The sequence below is a fragment of the Schistocerca serialis genome, chromosome 9, assembly GCF_023864345.2.
Source record: "Schistocerca serialis cubense isolate TAMUIC-IGC-003099 chromosome 9, iqSchSeri2.2, whole genome shotgun sequence".
Taxonomy (NCBI): domain Eukaryota; kingdom Metazoa; phylum Arthropoda; class Insecta; order Orthoptera; family Acrididae; genus Schistocerca; species Schistocerca serialis.
Genome location: NC_064646.1, coordinates 275,923,592 through 275,951,295, shown reverse-complemented (window position 1 = coordinate 275,951,295; position 27,704 = coordinate 275,923,592). Strand labels below are relative to the sequence as shown.

The window sequence follows — 27,704 nt, the reverse complement described above, 5'->3', positions numbered from 1 at the left end:
ACATCCTAGAAACATACGTTTCTCATATCAGCTGCATTCTACTGCCACCTACTGCCAGGTACTCCACATCAGCGACCTCAGTAGTCATTAGACATCGTGAGAGAGCAGAATGTGACACTCCGCGGAACTCACGGACTTCGAAAGCGACCAGGTGCATGGGTGTCACTTGTGTCATACGTTTGCAAGCGAGATTTTCACACTCATAAACATCCCTCGGTCCACTGTTTCCGATGTGATAGTGAGGTGGAAACGTGCAGGGACACGTACAGCACAGCACAGAGACCGCCGACGGTTGAAGAGGGTCGTAATCTGTAACAGGCATACATCAATCCAGACCATCATACAGGAATTCCAAACTGCATCAGGATCCGCTACAAGTATTATGACAGTTAGGCGGGAGGTGAGAAAACTTGGATTTCATGGTAAAGCCGCTGCTCATAAGCCACGCATCGAACCGGTAAATGCCAAACTACTCCTCGCTTGGTGTAACGACATTGGACGATTGAACAGTGGAAAAACGTTGTATGGAGTGACGAATCACGATACACAATTTGGCGATCCGATGGCAGGGTGTGGGTATGGCGAATGCCTAGTGAACGTCATCTGCCACCGTGTGTAGTGCCAACAGTAAAATTTGGAGGCGGTGGTGTTATGGTGTGGTCGTGTTTTTCATGGAGGAGGCTTGCACCACTTGTTGTTTTGCGCGGCACTATCACAGCACAGGCCTACACTGATGTTTTAAGCACCTTCTTGCTTCCCACTGTCGAAGAGCAATTCGGAGATGGCGACTGTATCTTTCAACACGATCGAGCACATGTTCATAATGCACGGCCTGTGGCGGAGTGGTTACACGACAATAACATCCCTGTAATGGACTGGCCTGCACGGAGTCCTGACCTGAGTTCTATAGAACACCTTTGGGATGTTTTGGAGCGTCGACTTCGTGCCAGGCCTCACCGACCGACATCTGTACCTCTCCTCATTGCAGCACTACGTGAAGAATGGGTTGACATTCCCCAAAAACCTTCCAGCACCTGATTGAACGTACGCCTGCGAGAGTGGAAGCTGAAATCAAGGCTAAGGGTGGGCCAACACCATATTGAATTCCAGCATTACCGATGGAGGGCGCCACGAACATGTAAGTCATTTTCAACCAGGTCTCCGGATACTTTTGATCACATAGTGTAGGCCTGAGCTGTCTTTAACTTCAGATGGAATTCAGCGTGCAGTACTGTTTATCTAGAATCACTTTATAGCGTGTTGCAATACACAGTTTCAACATTTGGCACTCAGTATGACTAATAAACACACGTACTGTACGTGAGTTACGTGTAATAGGGCAGACGTTTGTCGAAACTGTTCTGCTGACGGTCGGACAGTAATTTACTGCGCAGTTATCTTGATACTATTTGATGAAGTCTCATACTTGTTACGTCGTTGTAGATTTCTCAAAAGCAGAAAAAAGGATATAGTTCCATTAGATGAAAGACATTCGGCGTCGAAAGTCGGCGACTAGAAACGATAAAATTTATTTGCGAACGTCAAAGAAATCACCATATTATACGCCTGGTGAAAACTTCAACATAGTTATTCATTCTGGATATACCTGCCGTGGCCGGTCTTATCTGCCTGACTGTGTATAATGATTGTGAGGCAAATGTGATGACAAAGTCAAATTTTCTATTATAAATCTTTATTCTTTGGTAAAGTTTCTTTTTATACGCCGTAGAAACTTCCAACGCTACTTGGATTCAACCTGAATCACACACTGCTTCTGCTTCTCGTTTCCTGTAAATCATGAGCTTCTCGTCTCTCTTTTGCCACATAATTATTTACATCTTTCAGTTTATTCACTAGGTGCAGAGCGTTGATGAAATGCCACTGCAAAGGATCTATTGTAAGGAACTTGTCTCTCTAGTCAAATATGGCGAAAAATAGTCCTATTTTCTTCATAACAAACAGTTCGACCATTGTTGTTGATTTCAGGTATTTCATCAACACCTACTTCAACCTTCTTAGTACTTTCGTCTGATGGTTCCACCACATGATTCAGTGCATTCACCACTTTTATTTTCGAATCAAAAAAATCAGGACCAAAGAATGAAAAGATGACAGGTTCAAAAGACATGTATTCCTAGATAACAGAACGCAGCTTGTCATTCTCAATGGAGAGAAGTCTTCCGAAGTAAGAGTGATTTCAGGTGTGCCGCAGGAGAGTGTCGTAGGACCGTTGTTATTCACAATATACATAAATGACCTCGTGGATGACATCGAAAGTTCACTGAGGCTTTTTGCGGATGATGCTGTGGTATATCGAGAGGTTGTAACAATGGAAAATTGTACTGAAATGCAGGAGGATCTGCAGCGAATTGACGCATGGTGCAGGGAATGGCAATTGAATCTCAATGTAGACAAGTGTAATGTGCTGCGAATACATAGAAAGAAAGATCCCTTATCATTTAGCTACAATATGGCAGGTCAGCAACTGGAAGCAGTTAATTCCATGAATTATCTGGGAGTACGCATTAGGAGTGATTTAAAATGGAATGATCATATAAAGTTGATCGTCGGTAAAGCAGATGCCAGACTAAGATTCATTGGAAGAATCCTAAGGAAATGCAATCCGAAAACAAAGGAAATAGGTTACAGTACACTTGTTCGCCCACTGCTTGAATATTGCTCAGCAGTGTGGGATCCGTACCAGATAGTGTTGACAGAAGAGATAGAAGATCCAACGGAGAGCAGCGCGCTTCGTTACAGGATCATTTAGTTATCGCGAAAGCGTTACGGAGATGATAGATAAACTCCAGTGGAAGATTCTGCAGGAGAGACGCTCAGTAGCTCGATAAGGGCTTTTGTTGAAGTTTCGAGAACATACCTTAACCGAGGAGTGAAGCAGTATATTGCTCCCTCCTGCGTATATCTCGCGAAGAGACCATGAGGATAAAATCAGAGAGATTAGAGCCCACACAGAGGCATACCGACAATCCTTCTTTCCGCGAACAGTACGAGACTGGAATAGAAGGGAGAACCGATAGAGGTACGCAAAGTACCCTGCGCCACACACCGTAAGGTGGCTTGCGGAGTATGGATGTAGATGTAGATGTAGAAATGGTTTTTCACTTTGTTAAAACCACACGAGAGGTATCATAACCGACAACCTGATATTTATAAAGTATAGTAAGAATACAAAAATGCAGAAGAGGCAGAAAACGCTGCGACGTACATACTGACAATGAAAATAAAATTACTAAAAACTGCATTTTCTCTTTGTGGTGATAATTCAAATTCATCATTGAACATAAACATTTTCAAACGATAAATGGCTTTTGCCATTCACCTCTCCTGATGAACAGCCCCTGGGACACGGAAAAATACGCTGTGAGATGAAGTTTCCCCAACAAGGACTGCAGTGAACTCTAAAATCTCTCTACCATCTCTCTACGTTACTGTCCTCCCAAAGCATCTCAAAAAAGTTTGAGAATTCGTGATATGTCGACTTGATCCAAGTGGCCCTTGACTTTTTCTTACTGAGTTCCAGTCTGGAATTTATTAACATCCTTTAAAGACCAACTGGATTCAAATTTCTTCATGCTTATTGTAGTCGGACCTAGGCTTCTACGGTCCATATTTTCCTCAATAATACTTACAAGAATTCTGCCTGCAAGAAAAACACGTCTTTTTTTTTTTTTTTTTTTTTTTTTTTTTTTTTTTTTTTTTTTTAGAAACAGATAACCCAGGGTAGGGCTCGAACACCGAGAGCTCTGTACAAAGTTAATTGTGTATATAGACAGTTTAATCTCAGAAATCGAGAATTGCGACGATTTTTGACTGTTACAAGTTTGAATGTGTGAGTCTGGTGTATTTCCTTGTGGTTTTAGTCTTTGTATGATGATGTTAATAGTTTCATTTATTGGAATGCAAGTGCACATTGATGTGATATCAAATGATAAGAGGCTTTCTGTGTCTGGTGTATCTACGTTCTTTATTGTTACTGCTAGTTCCATTTAGTTTCCTAGATTCCTGTTGTTTACAGAAGTGTGTAATTTCTTTAGTAATGTGAATGTATGTTGGGCTAGGTGGTATGACAGAGCGTTTCTCAAGTTGATGACTGGTCTTAAAGAGATGTGTTCTTTGTGGATCTTTGGTAGGAATTTTAGAGCGAGTGCCTTTGGTTTGTGTCATTATTTTTACCTGGCGAAACCTATATCCAATAATTTTAACTGCAAACACGAAAAAAAAACAAGAGCTGCATACCCGAAAGATGAATATTTCGTCACCCAACCAGGCATTCCCCAGCAAGCTCTACAATAAGGACAGAAAAACTTTAATGAAACTTCAGAAGACAACCTGAACATACAGTTTAACAAAAATTGTGTAACTCATAATGTAATTCCAGGCTATATAAGATATTCTCTGAATAGCATGTCATCTCCACCAAGTAAAGTGGAAAGGAAGGCAGAGATTATGTGGCTAAAACATTAAATAAGGGAACTATACGCTAAAAATCCATTGCTCAACAACGAACTTTTCAAAACACATTTATAACTGGCCAATAAATCCGCAATATCAGCTCAGTTTGAGAAAACAATAGACAGAGGAAAGGCTCACATACACAAAATGGTACAAGAGAAACAGGAGAAACAAAACAAAACAAAAAAAACTAAACAGAATCATAAACAGCACAAGCACACTCGCTACAAACAGTCATTACAATCAAAAACATCAGTTCCATGACAGAATCATCCAACTAACTGACGTTAACCTCATCAAACAAGAAAAACGTCTCCTGGAAAAAGGACCAAAATACAACATTAACAAACACATATTGCACAAAACAATAGAAGATCTCATAACAGAATCTGAAGAAATTATAAAAGAACGAGAAAGACTGAGTATGCCAAAATTTAACGGAAACTTAACAAAAGAATTAGTTGCTGCAGAAATAACACAGATAATCAGAACACACAAATCCACCGTAATCTCTAACGACAAGAAACCAGTAAGGAAACTAAAACAAAATTAAAACAAAAGAAAACTATGTTAACAAAGGCAGACTAAGGGAATACTACTATGATTGTGAATGAGAAATACATAGATAAAACATCAGTGTTTCTGAAGTACAAGCACATCATCAAACTGACCCAAGAGAAAGGTACCAGTGAAACTTCCAACAAACACTGCAAAACATGAAAAATACATTCTCAAACGGCCAGATAAAAAGAACGGCACAAAAAGTCTAAAAGCACGCACTCTAAAATTCCTACCAAAGGTGCACGAAGAACTTACCCCTTTAAGATCAGTCATCAACTTCAGAAATGCTCCATAATACCACCTAGCCCAACGTACACACACATTACTACAGAAAAAAATACACTTTTCAAAACAACAGGAACCTAGAAAACTCAGTGGAGCTAGTAGAATCAAGAACATATACATACCAGACACAGAAAGCCTCATATCATTTGATTTCGTATCAATCTACACTTGGTTCCAACAAATAAAACAAACATCATCATAATACAAAGAGTAAAACAACAAGGAAACACACCAGACTCACACATTAATGAAAGATCAACCATACTCGAGCCTGTAACAGCACAAAATTACTTTATGTTCATCAAAGAATTTTATTCCCAACATGAAGGACTGCCAAGTAGGATCACCAGTTACTGGCCTCTTCGGCAGGATACTCCTGATCAACTTAAAGAACAAATCTTCACACACGTAATAACACCAAACAAATACAAAGTTATACGCTGGTACTGTTATGTCGGTGACATAATATGCCAGCTTGATGAACCACACACATACATAGAACAGCTACACAATGAAACAAACAACTTACACATAAAAATACACAATAGAAACAGAAACAGACAACACACTAAATTTTCTAGATCTCAACGTAGAAAAACAATCAACACCTGTGACTTAATGATATTGAGGAAACCAACAACAACGAGCACCGCCATTCACAATCTGCCGAACCACCATATGGCATACAAACAAGCAAGCTTCATATTCATGCTCCACAGATTGAACAGAACACCTATAAGCAAACAGAATTACGCACATGAGCTAAACACAATAAAACAAATAGCGGAGGAAAATGGTTACAAGTCCCATATGGTAGAGAAATTAAACCAACAGATCTGTAAACAGAAAAAGAACGTACACACACACACACACACACACACACACACACACACATACACACACAAAACCTTACACAACACAGAACAACAAAACACACAAACAATAATCACATACAATATACAACAGTGCAAGAACACACATACACACTAAACAAAATGGCACATACTTACCCATAATATCAAAATTGTCCACAGAATGGGCAATATAGTGAAGAAACAGGGACTTCAAATAGGATACAGGACAGACAACACAGTACAGAAAAAAAACTGAGAACACAGGAGGTACCCACAGATAAATTAAACATATGAGGAATATGTGAATTCACATGCAACATTTGCCAATCAGTATATACAGGACAAACATGTAGGGACTTTAAAACAATATATTCAAAACACCTCAGAGCCCTAAAAAGTAACAGTGCCATTAGCACATTTGCTGACCACCTAACAGCACAAAACCACCATCCAACAACAATAGCAACAGATTTAAAAGTACTGAAATCCAGCTATAGTCTGTACCACAAACAGACAATAGAAGAAAAAGTCCACATACAGAAGGTAATAGCAGAAGGCAAAGAAGTTTTAAATGAGTTCACTACACTCTGTAAAGGGACATTGTTTAAAACATTAATGGACCTAACAGAAAAAGTACCGTACATTTAATATGTGTGTGCAGTGCCATCAGAACGAGAAAGAAGAACGATCAGTCGCAATGAAAGGTGAGGAATAACAAATATATACACAAAATCTTCTGCACACTAAAATCACATTTTAAAAGATCAAGGTACGTGTTAAGTTGCTGATCAAACTCACATTTACATCGTTTGGTTTGCAAATGCAAGCTATTAGTGCAGAACACCATACAGATGGTCGTGCGAAACCATATAACGTAAAATCGAGTAAGGACAAAAACGAACAAGAACTGTCTTGAGGCCTCATTTTGTTATATCAGTTACGACCTAAAATATGTTCACTTTTTACGGATGCTGTATAAATGTAACCCACTGCTGATGGCACAGAGGTGTCGAAACATGTCTGGGTAACAAGATAAAACAATATTTTATATAAGAGGCGGAACCTATATCCTATAATTTTAACTGCAAACACAGAAAAAATACTAGAACTGCGAATCCAAAAGATGAACTTGGCAGACCTGTTAACAGAAACGCACATTATAACTGACACAGTAGCGGAGTAAATGAAATAGTTCTGTTTAGCAGTTGACGTAACAGAGCATTCCTGTCGCACATAAGTAGATTAGCACAGGTGAGCAGAGCTTTCTTCGATAAAAGAGCTCTATTGGTACCACATAACTGACATGGAAATAGGGAAGAAAGTCATGAAACTGAAGATAACAAAAACTGCGAAACAAATCTCTTCCTGAAACCTAAAAAGAGACTTCTTGAAAACTAGCAAAGTTTCACGGAAACTAACCAATCTCTTCCTCGAAAAACGGAGAACCTATTTTCAGAAACACAGAGAAACTCGTCTTCCAGAAACTTAACTGCTCCTCTGTCAGAAATTAATAAAACTTCTTCCATTTATTACAAGTCTTCTTCGAAATGCTAAAACTCTATATAGAAAAACTGTAACCCTTCAAAGAAAAAATGAAATTCTTCTTTAAAAATATGGAAACTTACGCTACTTAGGTGTATGTCGTGTGCGCTTCGATCACCAGACATCAGCGACCACCACTTTCTATAAACGCGATCCTATCTATTCATGTGCCCAAAATTAGCAACGGCCGGGTCCGCACCTGTCTTTGTCAAGTAACTAAGCAATCGTTCTTACTATGTCCCTACCGTACATGACACTCTAAGGTGTGATTTTGTTAGTTTATTCGTCCAGAAATCATTTACATAACGATATTTGACATGGATAACACGCAGTGAACAATCACAAATTTACTGTATTTACAACCACTGCGATGTTGTTACCGATAAGTTAAGTTGAAAAAGACTTCGCACCTTGTGTACAATTTAGTTTTTGTATGTATACACAGAGTGAAAAGAAAAATGAAGCAACCAGAAGACAATGTAGATCTCAGGGTAGCCTTGTACGCGTACGCTCCATCGACGGGTATGTAATGTTGTCAATCTCTATGATTGGTACTGGCAGAAGTAAAGCTGTGAGTACCGGGCCTGAGTCGTGCTTCGGTAGCTCAGTTGGAAGAGCACTTGCCCGCGAAAGGCAAAGGTCCCGAGTTCGAGTCTCGGTCGGGCACACAGTTTTAATCTGCCAGGAAGTTTCATATCAGCGCACACTCCGCTGCAAGGTGAAAATCTCATTGTGGAAACATTACCCAGGCTGTGGCTAAGCCATGTCTCCGCAATATCCTTTCTTTCAGGAGTGCTAGTTCTGCAAGGTTCGCAGGAGAGCTTCTGTAAAGTTTGGAAGGTAGGAGACGAGGTACTGGCAGAAGTAAAGCTGTGAGTACCGGGCCTGAGTCGTGCTTCGGTAGCTCAGTTGGAAGAGCACTTTCCCGCGAAAGGCAAAGGTCCCGAGTTCGAGTCTCGGTCGGGCACACAGTTTTAATCTGCCAGGAAGTTTCATATCAGCGCACACTCCGCTGCAGAGTGAAAATCTCATTCTGTTTTTGATATTGTTCCAAAATGGTTCAAATGGCTTTGAGCACTATGGGACTTAAACATCTCCGTGCGGTTCTGGCGCTGCAGTCTGGAACCGCGGGACTGCTACGGTCGCAGGTTCGAATCCTGCCTCGGGCATGGGTGTGTGTGATGTCCTTAGGTTAGTTAGGTTTAAGTAGTTCTAAGTTCTAGGGGACTTACGATCTAAGATGTTGAGTCCCATAGTGCTCAGAGCCATTTGAACCATTTTTGAACTTAAACATCTGCGGTCATCAGTCCCCTAGAACTTAGAACTACTTAAACCTAACTAACCTAAGGACATCAGACACATCCATGCCCGAGGCAGCATTCGAACCTGCGACCGTAGCGGTCGCGCGGTTCCAGACTGAAGCGCCTAGAACCTCTTGGTCACAGCGGCCGGCTGATATTGTTACCAGGCCTGGTAGGGTATACACGGTGTTCAAAAACAAGTATTGAATACTTTGAAAGATGGTAGTACTCATCGAAACAAGAAAATTAAGGAAATGTATACTTTCTGAGATAAGTCCAATAAACATGGGTCTGGAAATGCATACTTTCTGCGAGAAACAGGTGTTTACAGGAGGTGTTCAACGTGACGTCCATTCATGACAATGCACCTCTCTGCCTTGCGGCATAGGGAATGACGCTACCTTTGAAGTATACCCAGTTGTTGCTGTACCTGCTGGCACGCATTGAAGACGTAACCATGCAGTGTCTGCACATCATCCATTGACGTGCCGTAGACCATTTCCTTTAATGTCCCCATAACCAAACGTCTACGGGATTGCGGTCTGAGAAACGAGCAGGCCAACGTGTGAGCCGTGACGAGATGCTAGTGCGCCATCATGCGTGAACCACATTTGTATTCGTTGCTGCAAGGAACAACTCCAGCAAGGTAGGCAATATATTAATGAAAATGTCCAGATAATGCGCCCCAGTTAACCATCGTGGCAGTACATATGGTACTATTAATCTATCGCCAAGTACCCCTGTCCATATGTTCTGACAATCGGTGTTGCACTCTTTCCTGAATTGTTTGGTGATTCACATCTGCGCATAAAGGCTGGTTATGGAAATTTACGATACCATATCTTACGAACCCAGCCCCAACGGTAAACAAAATCTTGAATGTAACAGTAGATCTGTGGCACACTTCTGTAACAGCCTTTGACAGAACCGCCGTCTGCCATGATGATCCTGTGGCCTTCGGGTCTGAATGCGCTGTAGATGATATGTGTACAGCAGTTGTTCATGAACTACCACCGCCAGATAAGAGACTGACACACGCCTTCTGCTGGTGGTAATCGTCGCACACTGGTCCCAGGGGTTTCTTCCACCGAACATAGCACACCCTTCTCCATTTCAGGCATGCGGACTGTGCAGGGCCTTCCACTGTCAGTCTTCTGAGGTGCCAGGGTAGCTATGTCCCTCAGACGATGGGAAAGTCTGCTGAACAGCTTATCAGAGGGACTCTGGGCTGTGGGTATTTTTCAGTGTGGAGGGCACAGGCTTGCAGGCGACATCAATTTGCTGAACCATAGCAGGATATCACATCCGCCATTTCACTTGACGAGTAGTAGGCTTTTACTGCCAACAAGTGGTGGAAGAAAGAAAATGTAAATGTGCTACACCACTTGTACATACAAACAGTGCAACAACAGTAAACGCTTAAGTGAATACGCATTTGGTGGAAGGTGAAACACCATGATATGTACCTGGGATTGACAGTGCTGTACAATAAAACACGAAAACTAAAGTAGCCTACAACACTACTTGAACCACTCAACTGACTGCAGACCACCTAATGGTAGGTAGAGCACTATGAGTAAGACAGCATAATACCCTGCCGACGCAATTGATGGAGCGCCACTGCAACATCTCTGATAATATTCACAACCAAGTGTCACGCACCCATTCCTATGAACATGCGTTTATTTTGGAAAGTATATATTTCTGGGCCCATGTTTACTGGGCTTATTTTTCTTGTTTCGATGAGTCTACCACCTCTCTAAGTATTCGACACTGTTTTTGAACACCCTGTATAAGGAACACGAACAGCGTCAGATGTTGAGTAACCAATGTGAAAGACAGGAAAGTACCGTTTGCTGGAGTGAGACAGCATTGGGGGGCATTTGGATGTGATGGTGACCCGATGATGAACAGCAAGGTTCAAAATGGTTCAAATGGCCCTGAGCACTATGGGACTAAACTTCTGAGGTCATCAGTCCCCTAGAACTTAGAACTACTTAAACCCAACTAACCTAAGGACATCACACACATCCATGCCCGAGGCAGGATTCGAACCTGCGACCATAGCGGTCGCGCGGTTCCAGACTGTAGCGCCTAGAACCGCTCGGCCACTCCGGCCGGCGAACAGCAAGGGCAGGCACACTCATCGTCAAGGTTCCGGTTGACCACCTCTGACCACCCAAGGGAAGACTGTCCTCTTGTGTACCAAGCAAGAAATAATTCCTTCACACCTACACCTGTCGTCTGGGAACAAATAACGTTCTTCCTACAACAGTTCTGTGTCATACTGCACCATTAGTCGCAGACAAGCAGCTGCATGACTAGAGAATTACCATTCCATGCGCAACCTACAGTTAGCACAACACAAACGGCTCCATTTGAAGTGTTGCAGGAACCGAGGGCTGCTGATGAATGTAACGCACTGCGTTCAGCGATGAATTGCGATTCCACACTACTCCAGATGACCGTCGGCAAATATGATGGCAGCCTAGGAAGAACTCCCGTTGTTCCAATGGTTTGGAGTGGCACAAAAGTGTTAGTCATGGCGTCATTAGTGATAAACAATTGGCTATAAATTCAGGACGCGGCTGGTAATGATTGGGGGAGCTCTGACGGCATAACTGTACGCCACAGTCATTCTAAGACTTTATACGTTATTGTGGTGCCTTTTTTCAAGACGATAATGCTCGTCCAAAAGCGACGCTTGTCTCTATGAAAGGTCTAAATGATGTTGATGTCTCCCATGGCCAGCAAGAGCCCCAGATCTGTCCCCGATAGAACATGTGTAGAATCAGATAGAACAGGCGCATCCCGCAGCCCAAAGTAATGTAATAGCGGCCCAAGAGGTGATGATGATGAGCGTTTGGCGTCATTGGCCGGGAGGCCCCTCGCGGGGCAGGTCCGGCCGCCATATCGCAGGTCTTATTACATTCGGCGCCACATTGGGCGACCTGCACGCCGGATGGGGATGAAATGATGATGAACACAACACAACACCCAGTCCCTGAGCGGAGAAAATCTCCGACCCAGCCGGGAATCGAACCCGGGCCCAGAGGACGGCAATCCGTCACGCTGACCACTCAGCTACTGGGGCGGACGGCCCAAGAGGTGAGCATCTCTAACACGATAGGTGAAAAAATTCCATAAAATTCCGTTTGTGTAAAGTTATGATAAACTGAATATTTGCAATCAGAAATACAGGGTATACAGGGCTATTACAAATGATTGAAGCGATTTCATAAATTCACTGTAGCTCCATTCATTGACATATGGTCACGACACACTACAGATATGTAGAAAAACTCATAAAGTTTTGATCGGCTGAAGCCGCACTTCAGGTTTCTGCCGCCAGAGCGCTCGAGAGCGCAGTGAGACAAAATGGCGACAGGAGCCGAGAAAGCGTATGTCGTGCTTGAAATGCACTCACATCAGTCAGTCATAACAGTACAACGACACTTCAGGACGAAGTTCAACAAAGATCCACCAACTGCTAACTCCATTCGGCGATGTTATGCGCAGTTTAAAGCTTCTGGATCCTCTGTAAGGGGAAATCAGCGGGTCGGCCTGCAGTGAGCGAAGAAACGGTTGAACGCGTGCCGGCAAGTTTCACGCGTAGCCCGCGGAAGTCGACGAATAAAGCAAGCAGGGAGCTAAGCGTACCACAGCCGACGGTTTGGAAAATCTTACGGAAAAGGCTAAAGCAGAAGCCTTACCGTTTACAATTGCTACAAGCCCTGACACCCGATGACAAAGTCAAACGCTTTGAATTTTCGGCGCGGTTGCAACAGCTCATGGAAGAGGATGCGTTCAGTGCGAAACTTGTTTTCAGTGATGAAGCAACATTTTTTCTTAATGGTGAAGTGAACAGACACAATGTGCGAATCTGGGCGGTAGAGAACCCTCACGCATTCGTGCAGCAAATTCGGAATTCTCAAAAGTTAACGTGTTTTGTGCAATCTCACGGTTTAAAGTTTACGGCCCCTTTTTCTTCTGCGAAAAAAACGTTACAGGACACGTGTATCTGGACATGCTGGAAAATTGGCTCATGCCACAACTGGAGACCGACAGCGCCAACTTCATCTTTCAACAGGATGGTGCTCCACCGCACTTCCATCATGATGTTTGGCATATCTTAATCAGGAGATTGGAACACCGATGGATTGGTCGTGGTGGAGATCATGATCAGCAGTTCATGTCATGGCCTCCACGCTCTCCCGACTTAACCCCATGCGATTTCTTTCTGTGGGGTTATGTGAAAGATTCAGTGTTTAAACCTCCTCTACCAAGAAACGTGCCAGAACTGCGAGCTCACATCAACGATGCTTTCGAACTCATTGACGGGGACATACTGCGCTGAGTGTGGGAGGAACTTGATTATCGGCTTGATGTCTGCCGAATCACTAAAGGAGCACATGTCGAACATTTGTGAATGCCTAAAAAAACTTTTTGAGTTTTTGTATGTGTGTGCAAAGCATTCTGAAAATATCTCAAATAATAAAGTTATTGTAGAGCTGTGAAATCGCTTCAATCATTTGTAATAGCCCTGTATATGAAGGTAGTATCTGTTCCCGAAAGATGACCGTGCAGCATCTCTAGAATGAAATGATAATTAAATCGACACCCTAGCTGCAAACAGAGGTTGATATACTTCATCGGGGACATGTTGAATATGTGTCCCCCGACCGGGACTCGAACCCGGGATCTCCTGCTTACATGGCAGACGCTCTATCCCTCTGAGCCACCGAGGGCACAGAGGATAGTGCGCCTGCAGGGACTTATCCCTTGTACACTTTCAGTAAGACTCACATTCCCAACATGTCCACACCACTACATTCGTAGTGCGCCTAATAGATGTTTCCCGAAAGAACAGTTACCATTGATGACCATGCAGCTTCTCTAGAATGAAATGATAATTGCAGCTAGGGTGTCGACTTAATTATCATTTCATTCTAGAGAAGCTGCACGGTCATCAATAGTTTCTGTCCTTTGGGAACAGATAATACCTTCATATGTAGTTAAAATATGGCTGCGCAGCCATTGACCTTCTTGTGTGAACACACACGCTACGCCTCAACTCATACGGGACATGGTAGATTAATCTGCCAAGAGTAATAAGTGTGATGGGCAACATCTATTAGGCGCACTACGAATGTAGTGGTGTGGACATGTTGGGAATGTGGGTCTCACAGGGAGCGTACAAGGGATAAGTCCCTGCAGGCGCACTATACTCTGTGCCCTTGGCGGCTCTGATGGATAGAACGTCTGCCATATAAGCAGGACATCCTGGGTTCGAGTCCCGGTCGGGGCACACATTTTCAACATGTCCCCAATGATGTATATCAACCCTTGTTTGCAGCTAGGGTCTCGATTTAATTATCATTTCAGAAATACCGGCTGTTTGAAAAAGAACTCCCTAGTTTTAAGTATAAATTTAATGGGGAAATTAATGAAAAATTACATCAATGATTACATATCATGAAATAGAATTTTGTTTAATGTTTGTAGCCTTCAACGTGGGATCCATTTGTTGCCCTGCACACGTCGAGACGATGTTCCACTACTTGCCACGTATTCACCAATATTTCAGGTATAGCTGCCTCAACAACCGCGACGATTCTTTCCTGTAAATGTTTGATATCTCTGATCTTTTCACTGTACACAATACTTTTTATGTGGCCCCGAAAGAAAAAGTCTAGTGGGGTGAAGTCTGGGCTTCGTGGTGACCAAGGTATTGGGCCAGCCCTGCCTATCCACCTTCCTGGAAAACGACCGTCAAGAGCCGCATGCATAAGATTACTGTAATGAGGTGGGGCGCCATCTTGCTGGGAAAACACAAGCCCCTATTTCACCTCAGTTTTCACAAGCCAAATAACACACTGCACTTTCTGTTGTGGAGTACACATCGTTGCTGAGTTGCTCTGCACTGTACGCTCGCCTGGACTGAACTGAGGGAACAGAGGAAAAAAAAACAGCACTGGTGCCGTCTCAAGGTCAAGCAGACCTGCAACTGCAAAACTTGGAGTTGATGAATCAGACACCACAAACTAGAATAGTGGATGTCACTTGGTACAGATTCTAGGACACATTAAATCTTGGGAGCTCTTTTGCAAATCACTGTGTTATGTGTGGCTGAAAAGTACTCGTCTTCTTCCAATGCGCCCCAGGTAAGCTAGAAGGTTGGACACTCGTAAGCTAGAACTGAACTCTCTTCCAGCACCGAAATCGAGCGTATTAAGGATTCACTATAGCAATTGTGGACCTTCTTGCTTCAGAAGAGGTTACAACGGTTTTATAACACTCTTCCCAACCGAATCAGTGTACGCATCATGGCCAGAGGTTGTGCAATGTCCTGCTGATAAGTGGGCTGATACTCCTGTTCTCTGTAGATCTGATTCGATACTGTAATCACTGAAATAGCATCATATACCCTTTCATGCTGTGGAGTTTCATTTCGTTTCCTCCTCCCCTTTGTCAGTCATTGTAATCAAGTTAACCAATAACCTTCAAAAAACTTGTATAGTGATTATTCCTATTGCATCAGTTGTCACTTCCTACACTACTCTCTCTCTCTCTCTCTCTCTCTCTCTCTCTCTCTCACACACACACACACACACACACACACACACACACACACTTCTGCCTTCGCATTAAGTTCTTCGTGTTTTCCCAATTGTTTGTTTGAATAACTGAGTGAACATTCCTCCACATATGAACGAGTTGTAGAGCTCAGGAAAACTGAAGAACGGTAGTGACACAGCGTAATGTAGAGCCTGAGTGTAGATGCAAATGCATACACAGGTATAGGATACCTCGGCTCTCGGTCCGTTCCCGAATGTGAGGCTGACACGACGGGAGCAGCTGACTGCTGTCGAAGTGCCAGCGTGTGCCCCACCGCCCACACCTTTCCGCCAGAGCGCCCCGTGGCGCTTCGCCAGAAGCGTCAGAGGAAATCCCTGGCTGGACGCCGCCTATTGGCGGAGTCCCTATCGCCGTTGATCGCCGAACGGCCCACAACATCGGCTAGACAACAGAGGCTGCCCTTGATCACGCTGCACGGGAGGTCGCTGTCCGAGCCCAGCCAAAGACACGAGCCAGCCATTACCGCGTCCGACACACGGGCTAACCTCGTTGCGTCGGCGAAGGAGTTAGCAGTCGAAAGTGCAAAGTATTTAGAGGAGCAGGATTTTGTTCTGTCTTTTATCGATCTCCTTATTCGCTATCGCGAAGAGTTATCGATCTATTCATTTTCTCATTTTTGCAACGTGAGCTCAGACACATCGTTGAAGATTCCATTTGAAGTCATAGACGTGTACTTAACGTTTGTGCATGAGTTTCTGCCACATCCTAACTGATTTCAAAATTTCTTTTTATCTCATTGTTAAATCGTTAAATTCTAAAAAAGTATATTTCATTTTATTTAATTAATTTATGCCCATTCAAATTGTTAATTCTAAAATTTATGCCTATTGAAATTGTTGTAACGAGCATAGAGAAACTTAAAATGTAAATCAACGTACATCTCTGCATTTTACTACCTTTGGATACAGGATATATCTTTGAACTGTTGTGTCGAGAATTAATATCAATAAGAAGATGCCGTTAACCTGCATCGGCTGTAAATCGTAGTTCTGTGAAAAAAGTAACATTTTGTAACTAGCAGCAACGAGTCATTTCATCTTTCACAATGCAGGTGGCCGTAACTACTTGGGAGTATCAGCCGACAACAATCAGCATTCGTGAACGCGGACAAAAGACTGAAGTGTGTAATGGGGCACCCTCCTCCAACATTACCTTTTCATAGAAATAACCGATACCATTGATACTATCGATTCTTGTATAGGTGAACATTCTCTCAGTTGTTTAATTAAAAAAAATATATGATTTTGTATACGATGTATTATATTTCAGATTAAAATGTATAAAAGGAAATTAATGTGTTTCACTCTGTATGTATAGTTAAAATTATTCTTCTCTTAAAAATATATGACATTACGAAATATCTGGCGTATTTAAAAATCATATTATTAATTGCATAGTCTAATGCTGATTATTAAATTTATTTCTGGATTCATTTATAAAATAATGATATAACTCGGTGATGACAATTCTTTTGTCAAGAAAGTTTGTAAACTCTTTTGCTTTGTAAACTTTTTTGGATATTGCGAGTTCTGCAAAATGTTAGGAGTAGTGGGTATGCCTTTGATGGAGACAGACGTATTTATTTTTATGATCGACCTAACAATGTAATTTGGAATATTAAGTGGAAATTGTAAAGACGGTGTGATATTGAAAAATGTGACAAAGAATAAAATTCAAGAAATGTACAGGCAAATCTTTATCAGTTATTTAGTCATCAGGAAACCACACGTTCAATAAAAATTTCAGCAGCAAGAATGTACCCCTAGACTCAATAACTGCAGCCAGCAACAAGAAGAGAAAATTAAGATAAGTTAAAAGTATTTCTTTTCTATATCTTACGTGTCTCGAAGCTTTTGAAAGTATTAAGAGTGGTGTTGGGGAGATTAAGATTACAATTGCCAAAGAAACTGCTATAGGCATGCATATTCAAATACAGAGATATGCGAACAGGCAGAATACGACGCTGCGGTCGGCAACGCCTATATAAGACGACAAGTGCCTGGCGCAGTTATTGTATCGGTTACTGCTACTACAATGGCAGGTTATCAAGAGAGTTTGAACGTGGTGTTATAATCGGTGCACGAGCGATGGAACATAGCATCTCCGAGGTAGCGATGAAGTTGGGATTTTCCCGTACGAACATTTCATGAGTGTACCGTGAATATCGTGAACCCATAACATATCAAATCTCCCACTACCCTGCGGCTGGAAAAAGATCCTGAAAGAACGGGACTAACGACGACTGAAGAGAATCGTGCAACGCGACAGACGTGCAACCCTTCCGCAAATTGCTGCAGATTTCAGTGCTGGGCGATTAACAAGTGTCAGCGTGCGAACCATTCAACGAAACATCATGACTGCACGACACAAAGCCTTATGCCTCGCCTGGGCGCGTCGACACCGACTTTGGACTGTTGTTGACTAGAAACATGTTGCCTGGTCGGACGATTCTCCTGTCAAATTGTATCGAGCGGATGGACGTGTACAGGCACGGAGACAACCTCATGAGTCCATGGACCCTGCATGTCAGCCAGGGGACTGTTCAAGCTGGTGGAGGCTCTGTAATGGAGTGGGACGTGTGCAGTTGGAGTGATATAGGACACCTGATACATCTACATCTACATACATACTCCGCAATCCACCATGCGGTGCGTGGTTGAGGGTACCTCGTACCAGAACTAGCATCTTCTCTCCCTGTTCCACTCCCAAACAGAACGAGGGAAAAATGACCGTCTATATGCCTCTGTACGAGCCCTAATCTTTCTTATCTTATCTTGGTGGTCTTTCCGCGAAATGTGAGATGGCGGCAGTAAAATTGTACTGCAGTCAGCCTCAAATGCTGGTTCTCTAAATTTCCTCAGTAGCGATTCACGAAAAGAACGCCTCCTTTCCTCTAGAGACTCCCACCCGAGTTCCTGGAGCATTTCCGTAACATATCTAGATACGACTCTGACAGGTGACACGTACGTACCATCAGAAAGGACGCTTTTTCTGATCACCTGCATCCATTCATGTCCACTGTGCATTCCGACAGACTTGAGCAATTCCAGCAGGAAAATGCGACATCCCACACGTCCAGAATTGCTGCAGAATGGCTCTAGGAACACTCTTTTGACTTTAAACACTTCCGCTGGCCACCTAACTCCCTAGGCGTGAACATTATTGAGCATATCTGGGGTGCCTTGCAACGTGCTTTTCTGAAGAGATCTCCACCCCCTCGTCCTCTTACGGATTTATGGATAGTCCTGCAGGATTCATGGTGTCAGTTCCCTCCAGCACTACTTTGGACATTAGTCGAGTCCATGTTACGTCGTGTTGCTGAACCTCTGCGTGCTTGCGGGGATCCTACACGGTATTAAGCAGGTGTACCAGTTTCTTTGGCTCTTCATTGTATATTGTACTTCCCTTTCGCTTAGTAAACTTCATATTTCATCTTGAACATCGACTGCACGCCCGGACACAGCACAAAACCGTATTCATTGAGCAATAAGGGAAGATTACCGGGTGCAGCGCTCCATATGTTGTCCGGGACGAAGAGGTAGCCTACACGGAGAGTCATTGTAATTGTTTAATTTTATTCATAACTAGTTAGATTCTAAGTCGTGGTTGTATTTTAACCGTTTAACATAATATTTCACCACAACTACACTTAATATGTTAACAACCTATAAATCTGATCACATTAAATTTGTCGCGTTTCTGAAGACACTGTCTGACCAAAAGTGCCCCGGCCACCTTTTAACAGACATTAATAGAGGGTGTGTCCACCCTTCGTTTTGTGACAGTTGGAGCCACTTTCAACGAACTGTCTGAACGTCTCTGTTGGAATAGCAGCTCGTTCTTCCTCGGCAGCCGAAACCAGAGAAGGTAGTGATGCCGGACGCTGAGGTATGGTGCGAGTCGACCTTCTAAGTCAACCCACAGGTATTCCATCGGGTTTAGGTCAGGACTCATGTAAGGCCAATCCATTTCAGGAACGTTGTCCACAAACCATTGCGTCACAAACGTGTCATGCTGATACATACAATCATAATATCCGAAATGTTCCTCTGTTGTAGGCACTCATGTACGCAGTCGTTAATACTGTAAAGTATGTTCATAACCTTCCGCATTTAGCGTTTCCTTAAGCGAGAAAGGGTGCACACCCTAACCACATACACTCCTGGAAATTGAAATAAGAACACTGTGAATTCATTGTCCCAGGAAGGGGAAACTTTATTGACACATTCCTGGGGTCAGATACATCACATGATCACACTGACAGAACCACAGGCACATAGACACAGGCAACAGAGCATGCACAATGTCGGCACTAGTACAGTGTATATCCACCTTTCGCAGCAATGCAGGCTGCTATTCTCCCATGGAGACGATCGTAGAGATGCTGGATGTAGTCCTGTGGAACGGCTTGCCATGCCATTTCCACCTGGCGCCTCAGTTGGACCAGCATTCGTGCTGGACGTGCAGACCGCGTGAGACTACGCTTCATCCAGTCCCAAACATGCTCAATGGGGGACAGATCCGGAGATCTTGCTGGCCAGGGTAGTTGACTTACATCTTCTAGAGCACGTTGGGTGGCACGGGATACATGCGGACGTGCATTGTCCTGTTGGACCAGCAAGTTCCCTTGCCGGTCTAGGAATGGTAGAACGATGGGTTCGATGACGGTTTGGATGTACCGTGCACTATTCAGTGTCCCCTCGACGATCACCAGTGGTGTACGGCCAGTGTAGGGGATCGCTCCCCACAACATGATGCCGGGTGTTGGCCCTGTGTGCCTCGGTCGTATGCAGTCCTGATTGTGGCGCTCACCTGCACGGCGCCAAACACGCATACGACCATCATTGGCACCAAGGCAGAAGCGACTCTCATCGCTGAAGACGACACGTCTCCATTCGTCCCTCCATTCACGCCTGTCGCGACACCACTGGAGGCGGGCTGCACGATGTTGGGGCGTGAGCGGAAGACGGCCTAACGGTGTGCGGGACCGTAGCCCAGCTTCATGGAGACGGTTGCGAATGGTCCTCGCCGATACCCCAGGAGCAACAGTGTCCCTAATTTGCTGGGAAGTGGCGGTGCGGTCCCCTACGGCACTGCGTAGGATCCTACGTTCTTGGCGTGCATCCGTGCGTCACTGCGGTCCGGTCCCAGGTCGACGGGCACGTGCACCTTCCGCCGACCACTGGCGACAACATCGATGTACTGTGGAGACCTCACGCCCCACGTGTTGAGCAATTCGGCGGTACGTCCACCCGGCCTCCCGCATGCCCACTATACGCCCTCGCTCAAAGTCCGTCAACTGCACATACGGTTCACGTCCACGCTGTCGCGGCATGCTACCAGTGTTAAAGACTGCGATGGAGCTCCGTATGCCACGGCAAACTGGCTGACACTGACGGCGGCGGTGCACAAATGCTGCGCAGCTAGCGCCATTCGACGGCCAACACCGCGGTTCCTGGTGTGTCCGCTGTGCCGTGCGTGTGATCGTTGCTTGTACAGCCCTCTCGCAGTGTCCGGAGCAAGTATGGTGGGTCTGACACACCGGTGTCAATGTGTTCTTTTTTCCATTTTCAGGAGTGTAAAACACTTCTCTATCGGAACACCACCTCCTCTGTACTTGCCGGCCGCTGTGGCCGAGCGGTTCTAGGCGCTTCAGTACGGAACCGCGCTGCTGCTACGATCGCAGGTTCGTATCCTGCCTCGGGCATGGATGTGTGTGATATCCTTAGGTTAGTTAGGTTTAAGTAGTTCTAAGTCTAGGGGACTGATGACCTCAGATGTTAAGTCCCATAGTGCTTAGAGCCATTTGAACCATCCTCTGTACTTCACTGTCGCTCATCCACATGTTGCCAGGTAACGATCTCCGGGCATTCACCAAACCCAGACACTTCCATCGGATTGCCTCAAGATATAGTGTAACTCACAACTCCAGATTACTGTTTTCTAATCACTCACTACCTCAATGGTGTCACTCTTTACACACCTCAATCGTCGCTCAGCACTGACTACAGAAATGTTTGAGTTATGAGGAGCTGCTCTACCAACTAATCCCATTGTTTTAAGTCCCTAAGTACGATTATTGCACTACCTGGACTGCTGGTAGCAGTTTGGAACTCACGACTAACTCATTCCTCTGATTTCATGCGATTTTTTACGACCACCTTCTTTAATGCTCGACGGTCCCTGTCATCAGAACATGAGGTCTATCTGGTCTTGATCTAACTTTAGTAGTTCCTTTGCGTTTACACGTCACAATACATCACCAACAGTCGATTTGGGAAGCTTTAGAAGGGCTGAGATGTCTCTGGTGAATTTGTTACTCCGGTGACATCCAATTACTAATCCACATTCGAAGTCACTGAGCCCTATTGACCGACCCGTTCTGCTGTTACTGGTGCTCTACTGAGAAAGACGGTGATGACGATCGACGCTATTTCAGTACTCGAAACTCTTAACTGCCAGTTTAAAATTAAGCTTTAACACTTTGTATTTTATCTTTAATTTGCTTGCGTGGTTTTATGTCTGGATGTTGCATATGGCTGCCATTATTCGTAGCAAATTTGGTGAAACCTATTACTGCCATCTAAGAAACAGTTTTGTTCTAATTTATTTTATTTATTGATTTTTAAGTATCTCAACATATTAGTCCCAAAGGCAGTGCGGCGACAGTAGTTGCATTTGTTATCCAGGTTCTTGACGTGTACATTTGCGGAGCTAGCAGTCTGTCTGCTAGTAGAACTTCCATGCAGTTTCTCGATATCGGTCTTTGAGTCGCAGTACACTGTCAGTAGGTGGAGAGCCAGTGGCAGAACTCTGTTCAGAATTCGTTGCAACCGCCGTATGTGTATAATGACAACATTGCCCCTAGCAACTACTGCATACTCGATCAGGGGTCGTAGGAGTCACCAAGGCCCTCTGCAGACGGAGCGAGTCAAACGCAACTCGTTGGCGACGTGAGATGGCAACAGATAGTCAGATAATCACTGCCTGTGTAGTTAAGTAGAACTCCGCAGAAGGCGCGACTGCAGAGTGACTCACCAGTCAATCCTTGCAACGCGTTACCAACCAGTTGTCAACGTCTCGGCGCCCGCGTTGCCAGGCGATCTGAGTTGCGTCGTGTCCTCGAACATAGCTTTGTACTGATGAACAGTCTCGTGATGAGCCACCGATTGCATTCCTTCCCTTCTGTGGGGCTACATCTACGTCTACATAGATACTGCACAAGCAACCGCACTGGGCCTGACGGAGGGTATCTGTACCACTACTAGTCATAACCTTTCCTGTTCTACTCGCAAACAGACCCAGGGAAAAACGACTATGTGCCTCCACATGAGCGCTAATTTCTCGAATCTAGCAGCCCGCCTCTGAACTGCTTCGACGTCTTCCTTCAATCCGACCTGGTACGGATCCCAAAAACTCGAGTAGTACTCAAGAATAGGCCGCACAAGCGTCTTATATGCGATCTCCTTTTCAGATGAACAACTCTTTCCTAAAATTCTTTGAATAAACCGAAGCCGACCATTCACCTTCCTTACCGAGTTCTCACACGCTCGTTCCATTTCATATCGATTTGCAACGTTACGCCCAGATATTTAAACGCATGGCGATGTCGCAAAAATTTCTAATCACGTCACAGCAGAGCGACAAACAGGAAGGCTGAAAATAAATATGCCCTTTTGCTGCTTCAGGTAGATTGCGTTGAGATTTCGTAGAATGGTTTTAACAGTCCCTAACAGTTCCACTTTATACACCGGAGCGCACATTGAGGTCGCACTGTACTCCAAAACACTGTGATCATAGTCAGTGGCTATACAGGCCCACGACGTCCTTAGAGAAGGGTTGAAGCATCCGTAAGGTAGCAGCAGTGTCGTTTTCGGCCGAGAAATGTGTGGGAATCAACGTCCCGAGGGAAGTGGTGGTTTCATTGATGAACTTTACGCAACCCCTAAGGCATTTTCGTGTCGATTTTGATCGCCTGTGTCTCTGAAACGTTTACCGCAGCCACGGATAAGAAAACCGAGTGATTCACATCGTGTGACACATTCACGGTAGCGTTGGGCAGAATTGTGGTGACATTTGGTGCTGATGTGACATCATGAACCCACGTCATTTGAAGTTCTGAGCTCTGTCCTTCTCTTCGCCTGTGTCGTCGTCTTGCTGCCTCAAGCGTAGCCAACCCCGGAAATGTCGCTGACGGGCGCCTCGCTTTTGCACGAATACAGAGGAAGGTTGTAGACATTTTTGAGTCAAATTTCAAACTTAAGCGTCGCAAAGGGGACAATTACAGCATTTCGAAAAATTGATCCTTTAATTGTGTTGCGCAGAGTCATAATACCGTTAGGTCACATAAGTCATCCAGGTACTTTGTGCTACCCATGTGAATCCGGGGCACGACCCTATATATAGCACTACCCTTTAAGAGTCGTCATGTGGATTTCTTATGGTGTTTCGGCGGATATTTACAATTTAGTTTTTGTAACGTGATGCTGGAATCATCAAAAGCTAACACTGCTCGTAAAATGTTTCATGCGATGCCCGGCGTCAACGGAAAACGTCGGTTTGTTTCCCTTTAGAAGCAAATTGATTTTTAAAGCGGAATTTTTCGTTCTCATTAGATAGAGCGGTCCCAGATGTGACTAGTGCGATAATTGTTTTATCAATATGTGTTGACGGGATCAGTAATGTAGCATGTATTTCATCCATTCTCAGCAACTCCAGTTGTATATAACGAAATACACTGAAGAGCCAAAGAAACTGGTACACATGCCTAATATCGTGTACAACTCCAGCGAGCACGCAGAACTGCCGAAGAACGACGTGACGTGGACTCGACTAATGTCTGAAGTAGTGCTGGAGGGAACTGACACCATGAATCCTGCAGGGCTATCCATAAATCCGTAAGAGTACGAGGGGCTGGAGATCTCTTCTGAACAACACGCTGCAAGGCATCCCGGATATGCTCAATAATGTTCATGTCTTGGGAGTTTGGTGGCCAGCGGAAATGTTCAAACACAGATGAGTGTTCCTGGAACCACTCTGTAGCATTTCTGGACGTGTGGGGTGTGGCATTGTGCTGCTGGAATTGCCCAAGTCCGTTGGAATGCACAATAGACATGAATGGATGCAGGTGATCGGACAGGATGCTTACCTACGTGTCACCTGACAGAGTACTATCTAGACGTGTGAGGGGTCCCATATCACACCAACTGCACACGCCCCACACCATTACAGAGCCTTCACCAGCTTGAACAGTCCCCTGCCGACATGCAGGGTCCATGTATTCATGAGGTTTTCTTCATACCCGTACACATCCATCCGCTCGATACAATTTGATACGAGACTCGTCCGACCAGGCAACATGTTTTCAGCCATCAACAGTCTATGGGCCCAGGCGAGGCGTACAGCTTTGTGCCGTGCAGTCATCAAGGGTACACGCGTGGGCCATCGGCTCCGAAAGCCCATAGCGATGATGTTTCGTTGAATGGTTTGCACGCTGACACTTGTTGATGGCCCAGCATCGAAATCTGGAGCAATTTGGTGAAGAGTTGCATCGTTGGTCCTGTTCTTGTATGATCTTTTTCCGGCCGCATCAGTGTCGGAGATCTGATGTTTTACCGGATTCGTGATGACTGGGTGTTGTGTGATGTCCTTAGGTTAGTTAGATTTAAGTAGTTCTAAGTTCTAGGGGACTGATGACCATAGATGTTTAGTCCCATAGTGCTCAGAGCCATTTGAACCATTTACCAGATTCCTGATATTCGCGATAAACTCATGAAATGGTCATACGGGAAAATCCCCACTTTATCGCTACCTCGGAGACGCTGTGTCCCATCGCTCGTGCGGCGACTATGACACCACGTTCAAACTCACTTAAACCTGTTATTGTAACAGCAGTAACCAGTTTAACAACTGCGTCGACACTTGTTGTCTTATAAAGGCGCTGCTGACCGCAGCGCCGAACTCTGCCTGTTTACATATCTCTGTATTTGAATATGCTTGTCTATACCAGTTTCTTTGGCGCTTCTGTGTAGGACGGTCGACAACACCGGTTCAGCCCACCTGCGTTCAGAGCCACTTCGCTGTACAGACGCCACCTTACCATGGCAACGACGTCATCATCATGCTTCAGTTTAGGGATGTTCTGCCACCTTGACATTGAGAGATGGGTTCTATTTCTTGTTGTATCATTTCTAAAGAGTCTTACTATGTTTAGAGAGGGTATTTCGAAAAGTAAAGATACAGTGGCTCGCAGTCCTTAAATAGAACATTTATTTAGAAAACGTCAGTTACATCTTATTAACTGGATTATCTGTTATTTTTCGACATAATCACCCCCATTATCCAAACATTTGTTAAGTCGGTACACAAGCTTTTGTATCCAGAAAGTCATGTTGTCGGAACCACATTTCAACTTCATCTTTGATCTCTTCATCGTCGTGGAATGATTTTCGACCAAGATGTGACTTCAGGTAACGAAAGACATGGAAGTCGGTGGGCGCAAGGTCCGGGCTGTATGGCAGATGGTCCAATATGTCCCATTTGAATTGTTTGAGTAGTGCTTTGGTTACGAGCGCTGTGTGAGGTCGAGCGTTGCAATGAAGCAAGTGGACTCCACTTGTCAGCATTCCCCTGTGTTTGTTTTGAATTGCCCTTCGAAGACGTTTCAAAGTGTGGCAATATGCAGCAGCATTAATTCTCGTTCCAGGAGGCATAAATTCCAACAGAAGAATGCATTGTCTGTCCCAAAAAACAGAAGCCATGATTTTCTTCGCTGAAATCGACGTTTTGCATTTCTTGGCTTTTGGTGAATTCGAATGGCGACATTGCATTGATTGTTGCTTGGATTCATGTGTATGGTGATAAACCCACGTCTCGTCACCTGTCACAATGTGATCAAGGAACTCATCGCCTGCTTCAGCATAGCGTGTGAGGAAGTCGAGTGCAAAGCCCATCCTTTTCCTTTTGTGTTCTTCCATTAACAGTTTTGGAACCCAGCGCGCACACAATTTCCTGTACCCTAACTTGACAGTCACAATGTCATAAAGAGTTGTCATTGACACGTCCGGTATGATCTGCTGCAATTGTTTCAATATGAGACGTCTATTGGCACGAACTGCTTTCTCCATTCTCCGAAGAAGGGCATCAGAGATCACAGATGGCCGACCTGTTCTTTGTTCGTCATGAACATCGGTCCTACCTTCAGAGAATTCACGACACCATTTCGTTACATTTTGTCGATTCATAATGTTCCCATAAACAGAAACAATTTCTTTGTGAATATCCACTGGTTGCTGACCTTTTGCATGAAGAAAACGTATGATGGAGCGCACTTCGCATTTGGCGGGATTCTGAATCGGCGCAGCCATTTTAAACACGACCTACTCCAACCAGAAGCAACGTTCAACTGCCGAAAGACCGCGAGGAGAAAGCTAACGGTTCAAGGTTAACACCAGTGTTGCCAACTTGCTCGCCAAAACTCTTCTGTTCCTCTGGCATACGGTGTATCTTTACTTTCCGAAATACCCTCGTACAAGTTAAGTACGAGGTACGACAATAAAGTAATGAAACTGATTTTCTTTGCAAGACGTGAGAACCTTATAGACTTGCGTAAGCACAATATCTTTGACCTTGGTCTATAAGCTGCTTCCGGTCCAAGTGGCACATCGATACAACTGCTTAGTCTTGAGTTGTGCTGTAATAAGTTAACACATGCTTGTGTCTCTCATCACGGAAATGGAACCGCATAATAATGCGCAACGGTATGCCATTTCTTTTTGTGTTAAATTGGGTGAAAATGCGACGACAACTTACGGTAAACTGCAGAAGGCTTTTGGAGAGGAGATTATGTCAAGAGCTCAAGTTTTTCGTTGGCATAAAATGTTTAGTGAAGACAGAACGAATGTTGAACAAGAAGACCGCAGTGGACGACCATCAACCTCACGAACGGATGTCAACTGGGCCAGGGTGCGTGAACTCGTACGATCTGATCGAAGATTACAGCCACCTTATTCACCAGATATCGCTCCGTGCGATTTTTTTCTATTTACAA

The 27,704-nt window shown here is 44.3% G+C and overlaps 1 protein-coding gene and 1 non-coding gene across 2 annotated transcripts in view; one reads left to right on the top strand and one right to left on the bottom strand.

Moving 5' to 3' along the window:
* Positions 1 to 13,690: 13,690 nt before the first annotated feature.
* On the bottom strand, positions 13,691 to 13,764 carry Trnat-ugu (transfer RNA threonine (anticodon UGU)). Its single transcript has one exon. It is a non-coding gene; the product is annotated as a tRNA-Thr (tRNA).
* Positions 13,765 to 23,551: 9,787 nt separating this feature from the next.
* LOC126418931 (calcium uptake protein 1 homolog, mitochondrial) overlaps positions 23,552 to 27,704 on the top strand; it is a 538,349-nt gene continuing 534,196 nt past the window's right edge. The window contains exon 1 of the mRNA XM_050085962.1: positions 23,552 to 23,555. The gene's annotated coding sequence lies outside the window, so the exon portion shown is untranslated. The remainder of the gene's footprint in view (positions 23,556 to 27,704) is intronic.